This window comes from Callorhinus ursinus, unplaced genomic scaffold (genome assembly GCF_003265705.2).
Source record: "Callorhinus ursinus isolate GAN/ISIS: 27379988/994484 unplaced genomic scaffold, GSC_fseal_2.0 scaffold9, whole genome shotgun sequence".
In the NCBI taxonomy this organism is placed as follows: domain Eukaryota; kingdom Metazoa; phylum Chordata; class Mammalia; order Carnivora; family Otariidae; genus Callorhinus; species Callorhinus ursinus.
In genome coordinates, this window is record NW_027397071.1 from 16,555,680 (window position 1) to 16,575,117 (window position 19,438).

Here is a 19,438-nt window from a genome sequence, read left to right on the forward strand (position 1 = left end):
AGGTTGCACACAACTGGTTGTTAAATCCCTCTAGTCAATTTTACTTAAACTTCCTTAATTTAAAGTTTTAATTTTATCTACAGTATTCACTGAACAGGCTGATTGACTTAAGGTCTCTTCTGTTTGTGTACATATTTATCCAGTCTGCCTTCTCCAGGCTTGTGAGGGCTTTTGTCTGTGATCAGTCCAGCCTGCAAGAGACCAAGGAAGAAGACAGAAGGGCCTCTTGCACAGCCCTGTATCACACATGGAATGAGAAAGAAGGCACCGAAGATTATCTTAGGAGAGGCTGCTGAGAGAAGTACCTCTGTGTCCGAATGCTCATCAAACAAGGGGGGCCTACTGAGGTTGGCGAGATCTTTGCTGGGGAACAAAGCCGTCAGAAAACAAGAAGCAGTGGCAGGTTCAAATGGGTGGGCTGCATTTTTGTATGTTTCTTAGCATCATGCTCTGTAAGCAGACCCAATTTGTCTGACCAAGAGGGTTGGGACAGATGACATTCAAATACCCTCGACTAATGGATCAACTAATATTTGTGTAGCAGTTTTAAGTTTCCCAAAAAGCTTCACATGTATCATCCCAAACGACGCTTGAATCAATCCTGTGAGGTAGACATTTTTTTTTTTTTTTAAGATTTCACTCATCCATTAGAGAGACAGAGAGAGCATGAGCAGGGAGGGTATCAGAGGGAGAGGAACAGAGGGAGAAGCAGGCTCCCCGCTGAGCAGGGAACCCGATGTGGGACTCGATCCCAGGACCCTGAGATCATGACCTGAGCCGAAGGCAGATGCTTAACCAGCTGAGTCACCGAGGCGCCCATGTGAGGTAGATATTAATATTATCCACATTTTACAGATGAAGATAAGAATGAAGGTTGTCATTCCACCATAGAAACAGCATCTGGAGCTTGGCCTTCACTGAGTCACCTAGAAGCTACCATGAGTCTGTCTAGATGCATGTTGGAGGGGCCAAGTCTATGGGTGTGTTGCCTGCTGACCACCTACTGAATGACTAGAGAGAGAAGCAGCAGTAATAGGAGGTGCAGTTGGGCTGAGAGGACAATGGGATCTGGGAGTTCGTGGTGAACCTTTTGAGATCTCAGATCCTCACTTAGAAGGTCCTAGAAGAAAGGCAGTGGGAAGTAGTGGCCAAGTATGAGACCTCATTAAGTTGTCCACTGATCAATCTCCAATTTTTAAATTGAAGATTACTGAGTGATTTGGGGCATATGACTCAGAAGCAATGGAAAGCGTTTAAGTAAATTCTCATTTAAACAAACAAAAAGCCCTCCTTCCAGAGCTATCTACTTATGTACATGAATAAGGCTTCTTACGATATGCAACTACAAAAATAAAACTAGAGGTTTTATTGATGCTAAACCTGTTTCATTCCAGCAATAAGCAATAACTATTCATGAATAGATATATGAACTAATTGTAAAACAAAATAAAAGCCCCAAAACAAAAGGGAAAAAAAGGTAGAATTTAAAATTCATCTCACATCCATCTCACTGAGATGTATCTCTAATAAAATTATGTTTACTTTGAAGTCAACTAGTATAACTTTTTTTGGTCAATGGTGTATTATTATTTTTTTTTTGGTCAATGTTGTATGAATAATAATTGTAATGGTGACTCATTTCAGAAAAAGTTTGGGCCTCATGGTTACAGGAAATATTTTTAATTTTAAATTTCAATTTATATAAATATTTTTATTGAAGTAAAACATGATTATCAAACAAAGATACTAAGCATAAATGTATATTATATTAGAATAAAGTTCCATGGGTGAGATGGAATGAAAACATAAGTTTAAGGGGTAAAGTAACATAAATATCTGTAAAGAAAGCTTAATGATTTACTTTTTAAGGGGATGGTGGGAGCATTAAGTTGCTACGGTATTTAGATCCTATTAGTTACTATTAAAAAAGCAAAAATAGCAGATTTGTTTTTCAATAGAATATGTACAACATGAAGAAAACTACATCCTCTGCAACTGCTTGTACTCACAATAAAAATTTTCAGCTGTAACAACATGCAAGAGGGACACAAACCTTTTCAAAATTCTATTAGGCTCTATGTGAACTGGAAAGTTTAAAGACCACTATGCCATAGGAACAGAACATATCAGTATGTCTAATATGCATAAGAAATGCAGATATTTCTAAAATCTACTATAGAAGGCAGAAGATCTACCCAGAGAGTAGAGACTCACAGCAATTCATTATTCAAGCAAACATAACCTACTGAAGTATTTTTCTCTCGGCTAATTCAGTGTCTCCTACAATTGTCTGCCTGATTCTTCTATTATTACATTTTAAAACCTACTGACCAGCTCACTGGGTATATCAGAAGGAAATAAGAATGTGAGAAGCTGATATAAAATGATTACAATTTTGTGATCTGTAGTGATAAGCCACGCTATGATAAATGACAGTTCTCTTACCTAATAAACGAACACACATACCCATGATCACACAATCCTTCACCCCTAACATAACTCATCTGGCCGATATGTGGGATTATATTAGTTTTCCAAGAGTTGCTCCTAATGACTAATCAGGAAGTTACTTACCCCCATGGAATGGCATAAACGTAAATAAAAAGGCTGACATTGTACACAGGAACAACAACACAGTGAACAGGAAATGACAATCTCTCTACATGTTTTAATTTATCTTTGGGGCAAAGTGAAAATAAACCATCAACGTTAAAACAGAACTGAATTTTGGTGAAAATTCAGGGGCAAAAGTATTTAAAACAACTTTGCTGGGGCCATTAGAACATGGAGTTCTGTTACAAAAGTGTTCTGAAAAAGCTTTACAGTCTAAACACATTGAAACTCCCTAGTGTAAAATTCTCTAGGCTAAATTATGGGAAAAGCCAATGTCGTATCAGCACCAAACAATCGTCCAGCATCAGAATGAAAAGAAGGAAATGTTGTTCTGAATAGCTTGCCAAGGCTAAAGAAAAGTAGAACAGTTGCCGAAGACGGATTGGTTGTGAGGAACAGACTAAAAGGATGCATTCTAATTTGTGTTTGCCACTTCGATTTTGAAATAGGTCATTCTCTTTAAACTTAGGGTAAATATAAATGCATTAGAGAAAAACAGGGAGAGGGGAAGAGAAAGGGAGGGATGAGAAAGGACTTAACAGGTGACAGTGAGAAAAGCATTTTAATTTTTAGGTTTCTCTCAATCAATACATCCTATTACCCATTATAGATGTATGAAAGCTGGTTTCCCTTTTCTAATTCTTGGTGTGAGATAAAGATTAGGTTAAGTGTAAGAACAGTAGATCTGGATACTCCCAGAGTAAACAAGTGATTGACAATGTATCTCTTATGTAGTCTTTAGTAACCTATTTAATCTTGGCTTTGAACAAGTTGCCTGCTTGAGTATCCAATGGAAGAATTTGTAACCAAATTACCTGTCAATTTAATATAAAGCAGTGGTTCCCAAACTTTTGGGGTATAATAATTTTTAAGGTTATAATAAGGGAAATTTTCAAAAAACCCCACAAAGTTAAAGGGAAGACGATACTAAATCTCCATGTATCCATCATCCAACTTTTATCAACTCATGTCCAATATTATGTCATCTGGACCTCACCTACTCATTCTACCCTGGCTCATTGTGAAGCAAGTTCAAGATAGGAGATGATTTATTTTTGTTTTTAATATGAAACATTTGAGGGTGCTCCCCTATCACATTACAGTGGTTGAATTTTTAAGATCACTCAGTTAAGAAAATTGACATGTATATATGGATTATTGCCCACCCCACTCCCACTTCTTTGCTGACTCTGTGCTCCCACTCCCCATCTCAGGGGTCAGCAGTCCGTGGTGGGGAAACTTCTGGCATAATGAAAATTACTGGTAAGGTCGCTTCGAAATGTGCTTATTTATTAGCTCCTTTACACATACTCACAACACAGAGGCCGCTAATATTTCTTTATTTCTTGGGAATGTACTTGTTGTTACAGGTTTACAAGCAAATTATAAAAGATAGTATTAGAATTCTTAACAGAACTGTTTTCCTCTTCACCCACTAAACTGAGCATTTCTCTGCTAACACAGAACAAAGAACTAACACAGGCCACTGCTTTCTAAAAGTTGTTCCCCCCAACAGCTGTTTAGGGGCCTTTATGACATTGACATTACCTATGAAAAAAAATCCAGATCTTTGTGGGCTAGAAATCGTTGCACAATGCAGCTTGAGAGTTGGCATGCTTGTTGGCAGTCTCCCCAAGAAGCTAAGGAACAAATGAGCAAAGACTGTGTTCACACACTTGGAAATGACAATTCCACACAAGAAGCCTTGGTACACCCTGTACATTTCCTTTGTATAAAAGACTCATATTCAATATTATTAAGCCAGAACTCCTCTTACACATGAAATTCACTTTTGTAGGAAGAGGGAAAAAAAAAAAAGATAAAAGCATCTGTTTTCTCTGTATGAGAGGGATAATTTCTTTAGTTTTCTTGGTAAAGAGCACAAAAGCAAAACTTTCCTGATTTCTGCTTAGTGCACACATGTAGTACTGATTAATGCTAATGTGATTCACATATTTTAAACATAGTATACGGTATCTCATGATTGTAAATATCATTCAGAAAGTTTGTGACTGGATTATTGATAGGCACTTAATCCAGATCAATTTCAACTCCTAAAAATTCATGTTTCAATGAACAGAATTATTTCCATTAAATCATAGTTAACCCTAATTTTAGATATATAGAGAGAAAAAATTATAGTAATGTTCCACTTACACTTCACTAGAGAAAAACAATCAACTCAAAATGAATTCTTTTCCTAGTTTCATGTAATTTTCTGTTTTGTAATTATAAATATCTGGGGGGAAAAAGGTCATCATTTGAAGATTCCAATTCTGGCTTTATTTTTCTAAACATGTCCGTCACGGAGCTGAGCAACTCGAATACACAAGATAACGAAGTCTTGCTTACATAGGTCAATGTTTTTCTAAAACATAGTTCACATGTGAAAGAAGACAATTTAGTTTTCAAGCAGGGAAATTACTATCTGCTTCATGTGTACCGTATTAATTAGATTATACCCAAATCCTAGTAGTTTGCATAATTGTATTTAATTTGCCAGAAGGGTCAAATTATAGCACTGGGCCTCTACTAAGAAGTAATGCTGTTTAGTCAGCAAAAGCATATCACGTTCTAAAGAAACTGAAATGCATCTGTAATTTTAGAATAATAAAACGTAGTCTTCTTTTCAGAGTCCCAATTTGAATAGAACCCCCCCCCCAGAAATGCACCTGGCTAAAAATTTAAATTCATGAAGTATGGTTAAACATTAATTAGAAGGTTACTTATTACAAGCCCTTCCAGTTTTCCTGTCAATTCCTCAAATGTATTTTCTGCTCATTTAGCTAAACTATCATTAAAATATAAAATTTCAGACACTAAACTTCTGTCCATTACTTCTTACTATACTTCCTTCTCATGGTATTAATATGTTTTCTCTATATTTAAAGTAAATCTTTTCACTCTTCACTTCCGCCCCTCAGAAACAGGGTACTCCATTATAAACACACTTGCTATTGCTATCTTAAGGGAAAAAAGAAAGCAACTGAGGAAGAACTTTTGGAACTTACTTATAATGGAGAAAAGAGGATCACCAAAATTGTAAGGAAAAACAAACTTGCCATATAAGAATATTAGGGTGTTTTGGTAAAACAGGATTCTTCCAAATTTTATTGAATGTCACTTTGCTTTTAGACCAACAACACCCGAGCAACCTTTGTGATCTTGGTATTCAGGGACTGTGACCTACTCTGAGCTACCTGGTCTTCCACCAGCCACCCTGAAAATCATGTTGGTTATAAAGAGCCAGGTCTACTGTTAGCTCTTAGCTGACATAACCCCCGTCTAAAGCAGTGATATCTTCAGATCTAGATTATCATCAGAATCACCCAAGGCACCTTTGACAAAATACGTATTTCCAGAGAACCAGCTCAGGCTTATTAAATTGGAATCTTAAGAGGTGGAGGTTGACATGGCGGCTGGGGGGAGGCAGAAGCTGGGAATCAGATTTTTTTTTTTTAATGTTTCCCAGAGGATTTTTTTAAAAGATTATTTATTTATTTATTTGAGAGAGAGAAGGAGAGAGAGCACAGAGGGAACGGGAGACACGGACTCCCCGCTGAGCAGGAAGACCAACGTAGCTCTCGATCCCAGGACCCTGAGATGGTGACCTGAGCTGAAGGCAAACACTTAACTGACTGAGCCACCCAGGCGCCCCCCCAGAGGATTTTTAAAAACAGCTTTATTGAGATATAATTTGCATACCATACAATTCATCCTTCTAAAGAATACAGTTCAGTGGTTTTTAGTATAGTTACACATAGGTGCAGTCCTCACCATTGTCAACCTTAGGTCATTTTTATCACCTCGTAGAGAACCCCACGCTCTTTAGCTACTATCCCACTATTTCCCCCCCCCATGCCCACCTTCAGCTCTAAGACACCATTTCTGATTCTACAGATTTCCCTAATCTGGACTTTCATACGAAGAGAATTATATAATATATGATTTTGTGTGACTGGCCTCTTTCCCTTAGTGTAATGTTTATAAGGTCCATCCAAGATGTAGCATGTACTAGTACTCCATTCCTTTATCGGCCAAATGATACTCCATTGCATGGAGAGACCACATTTCGTTTATCCGTTGGTCCACTGATGAACATTTGTGTCCCCAGAAGATTTCATCGTTAGCCATATTTAGTAACGACCGATAGAAGAGGACGGGGTGTTGATCTCAGGGCAGTTCCGAGCTCTCCTTGCAAAGCAGCTGAGGGTTTTACACTGCAAGTGGGGAGAAGAGTGTGGTTGGAAAAGCAAGACTGAGGATGGAGTTCTGGCTCTGCCCTTAGTCATATGACCTGGGCAGTGGCTTTCATTCTATCTCCATTTGCTCATTTCTAAAATAGAATAATGATTCTACTTCAAGGAACTGTTGTGAGGATACATGGGACAATCTGAGTCACGTGCCTAAAACTGCCTACATGACAATTTTATTTTATACACTAGGTATTTTACGCATGGGGGCTATTATTCTCATTCTTCTTTTCCTTGTTGAGGAAGGAAGCTCTTTTTTTTTTTTTTAAAGATTTTATTTATTTATTTGAGAGAGAGAGAATGAGAGAGAGAGAAAGCACATGAGAGGTGGGAGGAGGGGGAGAGGGAGAAGCAGGCTCCTCGCCGAGCAGGGAGCCCAATGCGGAACTCGATCCCAGGACTCCAGGATCATGACCTGAGCTGAAGGCAGTCGCTTAACCAACTGAGCCACCCAGGCGCCCAGGAAGGAAGCTCTTAACCATGACACTTGTAAAATATAGTTTTTCCTCCATGTGTTTGTATATAAGATAATGGAAAAGATATTTTTTCATGAACTACAGAATGATGTTTCTACAGCTTGAAGGAGCCTTTGACAGTTACTCGTGAAATCCCCTTGATCTACAGGTGAAAAGATAAAGCAAGGCCTTGAAGTGGTAAGCCCGGTATGTTTCGTTCAGTCTCCTGTCTTCCAGTCTAGTCTGCCACCACACTACACTGTCCAGGCAGCAAGGGTCCATGTTGTTTGTTAAAGGCACTGTAGGATGAGAACGCCAAGCTACATGTTTAGGGTAGCTACACTTTTACCTCTGCCTTAAGAGTCCTTACTTCACTCTCCTGCTGGAAAACTCCCAGCCATTCTTTTTTTTTTTTTTTAATAATTCAAAAGACAGATTTAACTTTAACTCATTTTCTATAAAAATGTTTTTCCATTATATTTTTTATTCTTTTTTAAAATTTAAATTCAATTAAGTAACACATAGTGTCTTACCAGTTTCAGAGGTAGAGTTCAGTGATTCATCAGTTGCATATAACACCCAGCGCTCATTACATCACATGCCCATTCTTAAGGTTCAGCTCAAATGGAACCTTATCTATGGCAATTCCTTTTCTCTTATAAAGTTCAGTCCTGGTTTCTTTCTTTTTGTTCCCAAAGTATGCTGCACCCCTTACACTATTGCATTTTGAACACCGTTTAAAGATTCAGCCAGAGAACAGCAGCTTTGTACCGTGCACTGGTTTTCAAATTGAGTTCTGTGGTGCCTCTTCACTGCAGACCCAGGAATTCAGGAGGGAAGGAGCTCTAGGCTTCACACTCTGATTAATCAGAGCAGTTCTGCTTTTATCTACTTGATTTATTTTCATCTCAGTGTTGATCTATTTGGCTTATTTGCATTTCAATGATAAGATTCTTGACAGGAAAGAAACAATTTGAAAACAACTGGCATAGTTGAGAAAACTTGAGCTTTGGAGTCAGACAGACCTGACTCTGAATCCCAGTTATACCACTGCTATCCCAGCTATATATCCTTGGTTCAAATACTTAACCACTTTGTGGACTGTCGTTTCTACATCTGTCAAACAAGGAGAGGACTATCTACAGTGCTGGGGAGGGGGTCAATACAATGTGTGTAAAGGAATAGTGCTTGACCCATAAAAGCTGGATAAATTAATTCCCTCCCTTATTTGTTATAATCATTTCTTTATTTCCCTACAGTTTGTAGGATCTTTACATTCTTTCTACCTAACATAGCCTAGCTCAAACAGCCACTTAATGCATGTTTTATTGAGGGGAAGCAAATCTGATGGGATACTAGAATGTCTTCTTTTTCTTTTTTAAATTAGCTTGATTTAGGTATATTGGAAGGTTTTAACACCCCTGTCTCAGTAATTCATTAAAGGGGGAAAAATTAGGAAGGAGATGGGATACTAGAACAAAACAGGTTCAATACTGGGGATACAGGAAGGTTACAAAGAGCTTTGAATGCTGTGCTAGCATTTTAGACTGAATGTTTTGAAAGGTATAGGTGTGACAATATTTTTTAGCAAAACAGAAGGGGCTGGGATATAGTTTGACTTAGTAGTTGAAAGTGTGGAATCTGAGTTCAAATCACAGCTCTGTCACTTATTAGTTGTATGACTGTGAGCAAGTCACTTAATCTCATTTCCCTCATCTGTAAAACTGGTTTAACAATAGCACTTACCTCAGGGGTTGATATGAAGATTAAATAAGTTATAGCATACATAAAGTACTTAGGACAATATCTGTCATATAGTAAGCAGCAGATAAGTGTTCTAACAATGATAACAAGGTTTTTTATTATTATAATCACATGCCCCCTAAAAGTGAGTAAAAGGGAGATTGCAGAATCACTTGGTCCACCTTTGGGGGTTCAGAATGGTCTGAGATTCTTTTATAAACTTAACAGAACTTTGTGTTGAAAAGTACCATTATGAGGCACTTACTATTGGAAGTATAGTGTATTCCTCGAGTATGTTAGGACAAATAAAAAAGTTGAGACTCTCCTCTGTCCTGATATCATGGAGGAGGGATTGCAGTGGAGAGACTAGAAGTGGGAGCTGAGTGAGAAGGGTTACTACAATAGCCCAGGAACTTAAATCAATAGTCCAGACCGAAGTGAAAAATGACCACCAGTAAGTCTGACTTTGAAATATCTAGATTAAATCAGATCCTCATTGGAGGCTACCTAAAAGTAACTTTGAGCCCCTTAGAGAGGCCTGGAACTAGCCCATTCCACTGATAGGCTACTCCAAGGTTTGGAGTAGAGTCTCCAGTCAAGCTATGTACTTCTGGAGACTTGCTCTAGTTCAACCTAAACATCTAAGGCAGTTTGTAGGATCTGAAGATCAGGCCATGAAGTCCAGAAGCCAGGAGTCTCTTTATGCTGGTTGATATAGTGTCCCCAATAAGGAGAGGCCAACAGAACCTCTAACAACAGAAAACATTTCCAATAAGCCATACTTCATGATGAAGGTTTTCTTCAGTTGGCTTTAGTTATGAACTGTAAATCAGTAAGCATGCAATTTGAAGAGCTATAAATCATCTGTAGGGAAAATGTTTGGGAGGAGATTTTACCGAAAAAAAATGCATAAAGTACGGTTCTCTCCTAGGCATTATTCTGTGCCCCCACCGTGTGCTTCTTTATGTGTGGTGGGCAGAATAATGCCCCCCCTTTACCCCCAAAGATAACTATATCCTAATCTCTGGAACTTGTAACTATGTTGCCTTACATAGCAAAAGGGAATTTGCAGATGTGATTAAGGTTATAGACCTTGAGTTTGGGAGATTATTCATCCAGGTTACCTTGGATAAGCCAGGTGGACCCAATCTAGTCAGAAATTTTCCAGCTGTGATCAGAGATAGGAGCAACAAAGACTTCACCCACCATTGCTGGTTTTTAAGATAGAGGAAGAGGGCCATGAGCCAAAGAATATAGTGGCCTCTAAAAGTCAAGAGTGGCCCTCAGTTTACAGCCAAGAAGAAAATGGGGCTTCAGTCCTTCAACCACATGGAATTGAATTCTGTACACCTGAATGAGCAACGAAGTGGAAACTCCCCTAGAACCAAGAGAAAAGAATGTAAACCTGAGGAAACTTGGATTTTAGCCTGGTGAGACCTGTACTAGACTTCTGACCTACAGGACTATAAGATAAAAATTTTGCATTGTAAAAAAAACAAAACAAAAACTTTGCATTGTGTTAAACCACTATATTTTTGATAATTTTTATAGAAGCAATAGAAAAACTAACATTTCACATTACTAAATTTTGGAATAAAAATGATTTCCGATGGGCTGTGGAAACATAGAAAATGCAGTTTAGAAGTAGTTATTCTTTTATTTTTTATTTTTTTAAGATTTTATTTATTTATTTGAGAGAGAGAGAGAGAGAGAGATCACAAGCGGGGGGGAGGGGCTGACAGAGAGAATCTCAAACAGAGTCCCCAGTGAGTGTGGACCCCAAGGTGGGAGTCTCAATCCCATAACCCTGAGATCATGACCTGAGCCGAAACCAAGAGTCAGAGGCTTAAGTGACAGAGCCACCCAGGCACCCCTAAAAATAGTTATTTTCAATCAAATATTAATCTGTTATTGCTACTAAGTGTGACTCTATTTCATTTTAATTAGTTTATGGGACTATGAGGAATTCTAACTGTCATGAATAGGTTCCTCTTATTTCATGGAACACACTCATAGGATGCAGGTACATGCTCTTCTTCTGACTGTTAGGTTAACTAAAGTTAACTGAATACCCAGATGTTTGAGAAATATGATATAACTAAAAGGATTAATTAGGACAGGGATTCTCATGATATTAAATAGCTACACCATGCATAGGCTTAAGGAACGACACTAATACATTGATGACCTTGTTCAAAATGGTGACATAACTGGAACATCAAAGGCAAACAAGGGCACTCAACAAAGTGAGGAAAGTAATATTTTGTGGTACATATGGAGAACTTGATTTTCAAAGCCATGCTGGGGAACTGCATAGGACTGTAAATTTTTACCCCAAACATTGCCAGTGTTTATTGATCTTCCTCTTTAGTATCTTACACCGCTATAGACAACAACTTATACAATGAACTTTAAGATCCTATCCGTGTTTGGCTGATAAAGTGTAACAAACTTGATTTTAAATAGATGGCCTATCACCCCAAGATTCGATTTAGATTTTCTTCAGTAAAGGAAATAACTTTCATTGCAACAAAACTATAACTATAATGCTCATTCAGTTCCATAATACCCAGAGTTACAATTCCCTTACTTAATCCAGTTGACATTCCATATAGAATTCTGTTCATTTTTAATAAATATTCTATCATGGATTAGATCTCTGCTTAAGCTTATTATCTGATCATAGTTTCCATTATAGTCTGCCTATGTATGTCCCTACAGGATTGCTATGCCCGGCTTTCCTTTGCTTATTCTCAGATGAAGATGAGCAGTGCAGAGCTGTGAATGAATTGCATAATTGGATAAAGTCATCTGTCCTGCCTCCAGGCTGCTCTGTCCCCTTCCAAGGGCCCACTGCTTTTTTGCCCTGCAACTCTCCTCCCCCATCAAAACAGGAATGAATGTGATATCATCTTTTCTAGCTAAGACTGATTCAGATGTTTGTATTTTTAAGTTTCTTATCTCTAATTGTGGAATGAAAGGATTTATCAACAGTTAAAGTGATTTTTTTTTTCTTTTAGACAAAACATTTAGTGGAAGGGAAATGCTGAGTTAAATGTTAACCCTGAAGGCAAAACAATTTTAGTTATAGTAGAGTGTGGTGTGTGTTGGGGGAGGAAGAATTTGTAGTGGGAGAGATTTGTGTAAGAGAAAGATGATGAGGTATCAGAAAGAACACCAAGAACCCTGTTTATTCTATGTCTTCTCTTCTTTTAGGCCTAATGTCTCTCCTTTCATTCTTTGGCTCAAGAGTCTGAAATTTTGGAGCTCTGGGGTCCATTCATTCCTCAAAAGCAGAGCCTGATGCATGAATTAAGTGATTAACTTTAAGTGTGAGAAGGGTATGTAACACAAGATCACCATGCTTGTCACTACTTCATAATAAGCCATGGAGAGACTGAGACAATCACTCGCAAGTTTTATCTGTTCTGCCGCACTGGGAAACTGTGCCTGAGAACGGATGTGAGGGAAAGAGGAGAGAGAATTGATCGGTTTGGCTCCCTCTGGTCTCCCGGCTTCCACTGGTTTAGGATCCTAAACTTCTGGATATAGCATCTGATTGATAAGGAAGCCAAATCCCATGCCCCGTGGTGAAGTGTTTCATCTGAGCCCATAAATGAGGGAAGCAGCCAGAGACTCCGGACATATGGTTGGTTAACTGGCTACACAGCAGTAACCAAAGTGAAAGGCCAATATTCTTGGACAAGCAATTAGTCCGCTCCACACACGAGAATCATGTGAGGCATAGAGTGGGTATTCCATAGAAGCTTTCACGGAGGACCTGATGGCCTGGAATGCAGGGCAGGCAAGGCCTGTGGCATCCAAGGGGGCATATAAGCTATGTCTTCTATTTTTTTCTATTTTATGAAGATTATAAGTTCTTTCAGGACAGGACTATGTATTTTCATTGTTGACTCCTCTACAACTATAATACTACATGCTGAATCTTAGGTGAGTTTGATCTCAAGGGATACTATAATTTTAAAGATAGCTAGCAGGGAAGAGCAAGAAGCAGCATTGAGCAAGACAGGAGACACTCAACAGTTTAAACTGGAGTCAGTAAAGAATCATGTTGGACTAGAGCCTGGATCAAAGACAGAGCTAAGGGGGTCTAATTTTCCTGGGATATGGTAGCAATGGAGATATTAAAAATCCGGTGGTAGCTCATCCTGGCTCCATTGAAAGTAAGTGATCTGTAGCATCCCAGCCAGCAGTTGATGATGTGGGGGATAAGATCCAGTTCCCAGGAACAAAGCACAGGGTACTAAAGATCCAGCCATTGGACAAGTGTCCATAGTAGGTTTCAGTTCTAGGCAGGAAACTGGAATTTTTACAAAAAGGGAGACACAAAGACAAGAGGCCTCATAGCTGGGCTATATAAACATGGCAGGGTTTTTACAGATGGATGAAATTATTAATAGTATTTATATTAATACCAATAATTTGTAGTCAGTATGGATTATGTTTACTGACTATTTCTCTATATTGCTTAATTTTCCCAACAGCTTTCTTAGATATTTTTATTACTCCCATCCTACAGTTGAGGAAATGAAGAGGCAGGAAAATTAAATAACTTGTCCATGGTCACACAGCTAATAAAGGGACTAAGATCTAACCCCAGAGGAGTCTATTCCAGAGCATATCCCTTCAAGAACCACTGAAAATAATAATAATAATAATAATAATAATAAAGCTCACAAAGTTCTTCCACAAAGTTCTTGGCAGAGTTTCAGTCATATAGTAAGTACTCAGTGAACACTATCAATCATCATCTTTCTTATTAGTGGTAGTTAATAGGAGCAGTGCTATTAGCTGTAGTGGTAGTAGTCAGGAAGTCACTGGTGCTGGGAACCCTCCTTACACATAGGGTCTGAGAGTCAGGTGTGAGGGAGAAGTCCAGATACAGGGACGCACAATGCAGAACACTGCCCTGTTAACAAATGGAATTAAGAGGTAACATAGGATAGGAGCTAAAAGCATGGACTTTCGAACTACAAAGTCTATGTTCTGTTATTGATTAGCAGCAAGACCTTGGGGAAATTACTCAACAGATGTGAGCTTCAAATAACTCACAACCGTACCTGGCAGAGTGCACAGCATATAGTCATAATTTAAGAAAAGATTATAGAATAAACTCACTGCTTCATTTCCACACTTCTCTACTCGAGAAAAACAAAAACAAAAACAAAAACAAAAAAACAAAAAACCAGAGGAGCCTGGCTGGCTCAGTCCATAGAGCATGCAACTCTTGATCTCGGGGTTGTGAGTTCAAGCCCCACGTTGGGCATAGAGCCTACCTAAAAATAAATAAGTAAGTAAGTAAATAAATAAATAAATAAATCACTACCTTTAAGCAAGCAGTAAATCCTTACAGTCGCTTTAAAAAAGTAAAAAAACAAAAACAAAAACAAAACCCAAAACCAAACCAAAAACTATCCTCAGTACACAGCTGCTATTTAAACTTCTAAATACCAAAGCAAATTCATCCCACTGAGTGTAGCTACATTTTCAACAAATATAATTTGTCACCCACATCCTCCTAACATTTCAGTAGCCTCCTAATCTGTTCCCCCAAACTGTAGCACGACCAAAGAAAAATGTGTGATGTGCTCTTCCTCTCATCCTGATTCTGTGTGGCTACAGCAGACATTCTTGTGTTATTCATTTATCTGCAGCTATTTTGATATGACAAGCAGAAAGAATATTGAAAAGAGTGCGTATTTATCCTTCCCCCCACAAAACAGGCCAATTTTAAAGAAACTAGCTCTCATTTTAACTACAGTGCAATTATACATGAAAATACATATATATTAAAAAGAACGGGTCATCTCTTTCATTAGTAACCTTTCACTGTAAATTTGAATTTCATTTCCTGGGCCTCAAAGGAAATAATGCTTTAATTCATGAGGGAGGGAGATTGGAAGGGAGGGAAAGAGGGAGGGGGTGACAGAGAAAGAGCGAGAGAGATAGAGAGAGAAAGGAAAAGAACATTACTGCCACCTCTCGCTCACTTCTCTAGAAATGAGAAAATGTCCAGGAACCCTGGCACTTGCTTGCCAAAGGTTCACACAGACAGTCTGACTTTTGTTTTTACTTCCATGACCTTTGATGGGTCTCAGTGCCGTCAGACCAGCTTTGCATATATATTGACACTATGGAAACCACACAGATAAGCCTTGGGTTTGTGTGCTGTATTTACTTTGGCACTTAACAATGATACACATATTTTCCTGTTAGAGCTCCCAAAGACTTTGTTCTGATCTTGAGTTGTTTTTCTCTTTTATTCAGCTTTTGAATTTCTTCGTAATTACTTCAAACATGCATGTATTTTTAAACTGTTTTTTGTTTGTTTGTTTTTGTTTTTGTTTTTTTGTCACTTAACTATAGTTCTATTTTGTTTTGGAGTGCATTGTATGAATGCTTGCTTTTAACAGAAGTAGGAAGGGTTCTGTTCAAGCTGGGAAACACACATTCTCCCCCTGAGCTTCTAGAAGGATGTAAATAAAGGAATCTGAGTCTCTGGAGGAATAAACACCTCATTAGGGTCACCTTCTCAGTTATAGACATTCTCCTTTTCTTTCTACCCAGGAATTTCAAAGTGCTCTTTGACATCTCTGATTGTCTTCTAGAACTGGTCCCTCCTACACTTCTGGCAAAATATCACTTGCTTCAGTTAGTTCATGCCCCCTCGTATCATTGAGGATAAAGTCTACACTCCTGGAACTCTACAGAAAGACATTTCAAGAATGACAATTTTTATTCATCTGATAAATCTATTCTAATTTTTAAATTGTGGTTTGCTATGGACTGAATGTTTGTGTCCCCCAAATTCATATGCTGAAGCCTAAATCCCCACTATCAGGGCATTTGGAAGTGGGGCCTCTGGGAGGTAATTCTGTCCTGAGGCTGGAGCCCTCATGAATGGGATTTGTGTTCTTATGAGAAAAGACAGGAGAAAGATGATTTTTCTCTTAGTCACGTGAGGATACAGCAAGAAGGCAGCTGTCTACAAGCCAGAAAGTGGGACCTCACCAGACACCACGTGTGCTGGCACCTTGATTTTCGACATCCTCGCCTCCAAGAATCTGAAAAAATAAATTTTTATTGTTTAAGCCATCCAGTCTATGTTCTTTTTATTATAGCAGCCTGAGTTGAATAAGATATTGGTAAAATATGCATAACAAAATTTACTGTTTTAACCATTTTCAAGTGTGCCATTCAGTGGCATTAAGTGCCTCCATATTATTATGCAACCATCAGTGTTACCCATCTCCAGAACTTTTTCATCATCCCAAAATGAGACTCTGTGCCCTTCCTATAATAAGTCCCTATTATTCCTTTCTTCCATCCCTGGCAACCACCATGCTACCACTTTCTGTCCTGTGAATGGGACTACTCCAGGTACCTCATGTATAAGTGGAATCACGCAACACTTGTCCTTCTGTACCTGGCTTATTTCACTTAGCATAATGTCCTCAAGATTCTTCCATGTTGTACCATGTGTCAGAATTTCATTCCTTTCGAAACTGAGTAACATTTCATTATGTACATATGCAATATATATTGTATATATATCCCACATATTATATATATTCTAATATATATATTTATATACACATACATATTCACACACATATACAGATATACATACCATTTTGTGAATGGACAATGTCAATGGACACTTAGGGTGTTTCCACATTTTGGCTTTTGTGAATATTGCCACTATGAGCATGGTGTAAAAATATCTCTTCTAGTGCCTGCTTTTAATTCATTTATGTACAGACCTAGAAGTGGAATTGCTATATCATATGGTAATTCTATGTTTCATTTGTTGGAACTGCCATAGTATTTCCCACAGTGGTTAGTTACATTCTAACAAACAGTGCACAAGGGGTCCAATTTCTCTACATTCTTGTCAACATTTGTTATTTTCTGTTTTGCTTTGTTTTGATAATAGCCGTCCTAGTGGATGTGAAGTGGTATCTCATTGCCATAGTCTGACTTTTGAATAAAATAAAGGGTGAGGTCTAAATTTCCAGATGTTCTTACAAAAGATTTGAACTCACTACTGACAATTTTATAGCAAACAAAGAGTATTTTATAGGATTCTTAAGATGGTGCCATTTTACTGGAGTGAGTGAATAATTAAAGAACAATTAGCCAAATAGCTAAAGAACCAGGCAGGATAGATGAAGATGGGAAATCGGCTTGAAGAGTTACTTTTGTAAGATGCACAGGACTTCGTGCCTAATTGGATTAGAAGAGGGAAGAACATAGAATCTTTTTCATGTTTCTGATATGGGCAATTGATAGATGGTAATGCTATTTACCAAGATATGGAACACAGGGGTGAGACAGACTGCTCTGGGGAGAGGGTATTACAATAAAATATCCTGCGTGTCCAAGTGCACATGTTCAGTATGCACCTGAGTCTAGCAAACTGGAGAAAGCTGAGGGAGACGAAGAGATTTTGGAATTATTAGTTTATGGTGACGCCATCAGCTTGGAGACCTCATCAATAGGCAGGCTGAGAAGGAACAGCACAGGACAGATCAGTGGGATGCACCAGTAGCTGAGTGTGAGCAGAGGAAAAGTAGAAAGAGATGATTCTAGAGTGAGGAGAAATGGTTCCATGGAAACCAGGCCAAAAAAAAAAAAAAAAAAAAGATTTTAGCCCAAAGTGTCAAAGTTGTAGACAGATTAGATAAATAAATAATGAAAAACTGCCTACTGCATTTGGCACCTACGGGCCACAGATAACATTCATAGAGCAGTTGTAGTAGAGAGGTGGGGGCAGGAGCATCTGGTGGGGCGGGGGGAGAAAGTGGAGAAAGTAAATAAAGCACAGTCTTTCATGAAGCCTGGGAGTGAGTAGGAGAAATTCAGGGTGGCAGCTTCAGAAATGCAATTTTTTTTTTAACTGAGAAAGACTTGAGCTTGTTTACAGGCTAAAAGGGAAGAGCTAAAGAAGAAAAGGAGGCTGAAGGCACAGGAAAGAAAAGAGACGGCTGATGGATCCAGGTCCTGAAGGAGGTGGGAGGGAATGAGAGCCCCAGCACAGGTGGCTGGATTAGGGGTTTGAAACCTCTCCTTTTGGAACAGGGAAAGGAGGCTAAGTTACAGCATATGCAGATATGTTTTTAGAAGTGAGGGGAAGGGCAGGAAGTTCAGAGCATTCATGCATGATATAGCCTTTATGAAATAGGAAGTAAAGTCATGTACTAAGAAAGGGTGGTATTTTAGAAAATCAATATGGTAGAACAGTGCAGTATATGTTGAATGAGGTAAGAATTAAAAGGAAGAAGGAAACTAACATAATAGTATAGGCATGAGGTTATAAGGGACTTAAGTGGAGTGATAGAAACGAGGTTGGAAAAGTGAGATAGACATCATGCTTTTTCCCCCTCACATTCTTCTGAAAGTTAGAAGGATTACTTTTCTTCGGATGAACAAATCCCAACAGACAATGCCCATGCCAAGGGAAATCCTATATGACACCAACATTTAAAAACATCCAGAGCTGGAACAGGGCATCCTTGGAGCAATAAGACTCTCTAAAGACAAGTTGTTAGATTGCAGAGATGAATACCAATATTAACTTGTCCTACCTATTTCAATCTTGGAGCTGTTCATTTTAGCGCCTTTCCTCCCTCCCTCTCTCCCCTTCTCTCTCTCTCCTTTCTCCCCCTCCCCACATTCTTATGTCTGTACATATACACAGAAGGTAGAACAGCTGATTTAGGAGGAACTAGGGTAAAGGCACAAAAGAGCCTGACATCAATAAAACCCTATGTAAACCAGCAATAAAGATCATGATTATGAATAACCCATTTTTAAAACTTGTAGTAAAAAATGCAGAACATAAAATTTAGCATTCTAAAAAAATTTTAAGTGTACAATCCAGTGGCATTGAGTACGTTCATGTCATTGTGCAACCAATAACACTATCCATCTTCAGAACTTTTTCATCATTTCATCTGGCAGCGCATGGGTGGCTCAGTCAGTTGAGTGTCTGCCTTCAGCTCAGGTCATGGTCCCGGAGTCCCAGGATCCAGTCCCGCATCGGGCTCCCTGCTTCTCCTTCTGACCCTCCCCCCTCTCATGCTCTCTCTCTCTCACAAATAAATAAGTAAAATCTTTTAAAAAATTAATTAAAAAGAAAAAGTAGAAGATCTGGCAACCCTCAGTCCATGTTCTCACCCGTCAAAAAATGTCTTTTTCTTTTTCTTTTTTTTTAACTGGATGACCATTTGTCCATCCATTCATGTTGAGTATCCATTCTAGAGAAGTCATTGTGTTAAGCACTAGGGATTATTAAATGTTGTCACTGTACAATTTGCTCCAGCCTTTACGGGAATAGGATAAAGCAGAAAA

At 38.5% G+C, this 19,438-nt stretch overlaps 1 long non-coding RNA gene across 3 annotated transcripts in view; it reads right to left on the bottom strand.

Moving 5' to 3' along the window:
• Positions 1 to 13,823: 13,823 nt before the first annotated feature.
• Positions 13,824 to 19,438, bottom strand: part of LOC141373406 (uncharacterized) — a 118,105-nt gene continuing 112,490 nt past the window's right edge. For all 3 annotated transcript variants that reach the window (XR_012379341.1, XR_012379342.1, XR_012379340.1), the window contains 2 exons: positions 16,097 to 16,149; positions 13,824 to 14,361 (listed from right to left, as the gene is read on the bottom strand). This is a non-coding gene — a long non-coding RNA (uncharacterized lncRNA). The remainder of the gene's footprint in view (positions 14,362 to 16,096; positions 16,150 to 19,438) is intronic.